The sequence below is a fragment of the Anoplophora glabripennis genome, unplaced genomic scaffold (assembly GCF_000390285.2).
Source record: "Anoplophora glabripennis isolate ALB-LARVAE unplaced genomic scaffold, Agla_2.0 scaffold1927, whole genome shotgun sequence".
In the NCBI taxonomy this organism is placed as follows: domain Eukaryota; kingdom Metazoa; phylum Arthropoda; class Insecta; order Coleoptera; family Cerambycidae; genus Anoplophora; species Anoplophora glabripennis.
In genome coordinates this window covers 21859-25834 of record NW_019418025.1, presented here as the reverse complement: position 1 = coordinate 25834, position 3976 = coordinate 21859, and the positions used below count along the sequence as shown (strand labels likewise).

The following is a 3976-nucleotide window of genomic DNA, read 5'->3' as shown; positions in this document are numbered from 1 at the left end:
TGACTTTAACAAAACGTATTAACTTAGAAGAATTATCAGAATTATCGAGACGTACAGAAAACTTACAAGAAGAAATTGAAAATCAAAATCTTAGTACTATGGTAAATGAACATATCCATTGGCTCACATACATTTTACTTTTCATAATTATCTTAATTATTATTGCAATTTTATGGAAAAGAATAAGAAGAATTATAAGAAGAATAAGGTCCAAATCCAACATCCAACCCGAAGAAGATGCTGAAGTCATCGAGGTTTCGAACTTTGGCCTTTTTTGAAGAAAAACCCTAAGTTCTCATCCAGGGGTGGACGAGTTATCAATCCTGACAAGATGCTGACTTTGCAACCCTTGCAGTTTCATTGTTCTGCTAAACTTATAAATATGGGTCAAGTTCATTGTTTAACCAGTTATTGTCTAGAGGTAATACAGAGCTCATACCTTTGAGATTATTGTATTCATTTTGACATTAATTCATCGATACTTTTGTGAAAGTTTTTAAATAAAAAGAAATTTTGTTTTTAAAAACTAAAACCGCTCGGCACAAAAGTTATCTCGCGCCCTGTTAGAGATTTTCTGGACAATTGTCTTCCTAGGAGGTGGATCGGCAGACGAGGACCGATAGAATGGCCCGCGAGATCCCCAGATCTTACACCCCTAGCCTATTTCTTATGGGGCTACTTAAAGTCCAAAGTGTACGTTAATAGACCACATAATTTAGAAGAACTCCAAAATTGTATTATAGATGAAATACACAGAGTTACCCCAGAAATAATTCATAATGTGCAAGAAGAATTTCTACACAGACTTGTATATTGTCAAGAAGTTGGTGGGTGGCAATTCGAACACTTAATTTAGGTAGAAAACTTAATGAATTGTATTTGCTTGACATAGGAATTGTTATTTTGTTAATGAATAAAATTTACGTTTTCTAACATTCAATCGTCATTTACTCGAAAACTTTCCTATGTAAGATGGCAACATTTTAATACTGTCGGATCGACAATGAAACGAGAAACGAGAAAAAAAGTAGGGGGTTGCTTTTAAAAAAAAATGTCGATGACGTCATTACTCGAAAACAAATGACGGTTGAAAATCGCCTTTTATACTAAAATATGTATTTTTTAAATTAAAAATCGACCTGTTCGAGGATTTTTTCCAAAAAAAAAATAGTTTAGTTTTTACTGAATTTATTCCATACTTTAGACGCGTACGGTACGTATTATTTATTTTACCCTGATGAGATTTTGATTTATCTAGAAATATTGAAATATACCTACCTAAAAATCATAATTATTTGTAAGAAATTTTACAACCCAAAATGTTTTCATGTTGAGTACTTAATTGATATGGGAACGGTCCTGATTCTTCCATTTTTTTTAGTCGAGGTCAAAGATAATCGCTTAACAGTAGCTTAGTTAATTTAATAGGATATATTTATAAAGTGCAAAGTTTAAATCCAATTTATTAATGTTATGCAGTTATAGTATTTCTACCTTATTAAATTAAATTGTCGAGTGTAACTATGCGTTAGTGAATATTTATATGAGAAAAAACGGTAGACATTTGTTGCCCGTTTGCGCATATACATTCTTTAAAATCACTCAAACAATAATAAAATTATATTTCTAATTGTACAACTAAATGATACGTTTTATATCTACTATAAGATCGTAAAATATATTTAAAATTTATTTATTTTTCTCGTTTGGTTTGGTGGTTTTAAATTTAAATTTTTGTGTTAAAAGGTTGGTATGTATGGTTAATATTGATATTTTAATTGTCAAATGCCAAATACTATGTTGTTATTGTCAAAGTGACAGAAAAGTACGGCGGTCTTGGGTGTACGTTTTTGTTTATCCTTTAAATTGGTCAGTTTAATACATTTTTCATATTTATATTTAAAAGTTAAAAACACTAATTATTTTTAAATAGGCTAAGGACTAATAAAATATTTTGTTCTTTAGGTATGATAAGTAGTACATTTAAGCAATATCTTAGTGGCATCAATAAATATACCAGTTTTCAGAATTTAAAGTGGTGAGTATAAAAATAAACTTTCTCATTAAAACATACAATTATTTAGGTACCTACACGTTTCATGGAGTTGTTTTTTGCACTGTCAAAAAAATGTTTTGATTTGTGTTTGTACATATTATTGCAGCAATTTTTTAAAAATAATGCTTCAGATAGTAAATAGAGAATATTATTAAAATATTATAAAATATATTAGAATATTAAATATAAAATAACTAGTCTTTCCTATACTTAAGTATATTAATATTTTGTTGTTTAATTTTGTTTGTTTATTCTTAAATAGTTTGGTTTATATAAATTATATTTCTTTTGGTTTATATTTTATGTAATTAAGATAGTCTTTATAAATATGTAGGTAGATACATTTTCTTTCTGATTTTAGTAATAATCGGGGAATAATTTTGACAGGGTGAATCATAGATGAACTGAAAAAAATTAAGTGGTTAAGTCTTAGACTAAGTACCTAAGATGAAACATAATATAAGAACATATGTTTGCAGACACTTCATTTTCAAGATGCAAGATGGTACATTTTTTTGAAAAATATTGTAATATGTAGGCGTCCTAATTATCGACCATGTCACAACTGTCGGCATAGTACTTAAATTTGTAAATAAAATATGCAAGAAATAAATGAATAATATATTGGAAAGTACATAATAAACATTTGTTTATTAAGTTGTAATTTACAATCAGTTTCCTAACTACAAAAATAAATAGGTACTTAATTCATACCAACAAATGTTAATAGCATGTCTCATAAGAGACCAGAGCCATGACTGCTGTTCAGCAAGCAAACCCTAGTCATTTGTTTGTAACTTAATCACAATATTAATTTAAGTAGGTATTTATTTGTATCCCAATAGATTGAAATTTATATTTTTAAATGAAAATCTAATTTAGTGCTTGTTTTAAAATAAATAAATATGTTAATAATAGGGACCTGTAATATTTGCTGCTCTAAAATTTTATGGTAGACAAGAAAAATCAGTTAGCATTTATACAAGGTGTTCGGAAATAGTGGTACTTAAATAATACTACTAATAGTGGTAGATTTGTCGACTAAAAATAAGACAAAAATTTCATATAAACATAGATCCGCAAATCCACCCTAAGCTTTAGTCAAATCGATATACTGGGTGATAGTTTTCTCTGGTTACCTCTCCCTTTTAGCCATTAAAACTTTTACAGTGGTCATATTTTTTTAAAATGGGCAGCAACATTGAAAGGTCGTTTTATTTAAAAAAAAAATATTGTCTTGAGAAAATCGCCTGCAGAAAGCCACTCTTCAGAAAAATGGCGTTATTTGCAGGTCTATATGTGTCGGTTTGCGTAGCAATGTCACGGATTTAAAACTTTGAGTTTAGTAGGTGATTAAAAAAATAAGCTGTTGATTGCTGTGGCTATCAGGTAATGTCATTATGGTCATATTTCTTTAGGATACTCATCACCACATCATATGCAAATTATGAAAATTTATAACTCGGTTTCTTATAAAACAAGATTTGTCGGTACAAAACTATTTTTGAGGCAAATTATTATCTTCTGTGAAGCCATTGGCAAAATTGTAAACATGCGTTGGGATCTAAATTTTCAAGTTCTTGAGCAGGAATTACATGAAATGTCCGAAGAAGTTGCTTTTTTAAAGTTTTTAAACACTAGTTTTACCTGCATTTAATTGTCTTGATACACTGTGGACACCATAATTTGCATGTGTGGAGTGATGAGAATTCTATAGAAACACGACATTAATGACATTACCTGATAGCCACAGCAACCAACAGCTTGTTTTCATCGCCTACTGAACTCAAAATTTTAAATCTGTGACACTGCTATACAAACCAAAACGCACAGACCTGCAAATAATGCCATTTTTCTGAAGAATGGCTTTCTGTAGGCGATTTTCTCAAGAGACAATATTTCTTTTAAATGAAACGACCT

The 3976-nt window shown here is 29.4% G+C and overlaps 1 long non-coding RNA gene across 1 annotated transcript; it reads left to right on the top strand.

Moving 5' to 3' along the window:
- The first annotated feature begins 1845 nt into the window (after positions 1–1845).
- On the top strand, positions 1846–2672 carry LOC108916300. The gene is made up of 3 exons (XR_001964763.1): positions 1846–1869; positions 1966–2038; positions 2418–2672. It is a non-coding gene; the product is annotated as an uncharacterized LOC108916300 (long non-coding RNA).
- The last annotated feature ends 1304 nt before the right edge of the window (positions 2673–3976 follow it).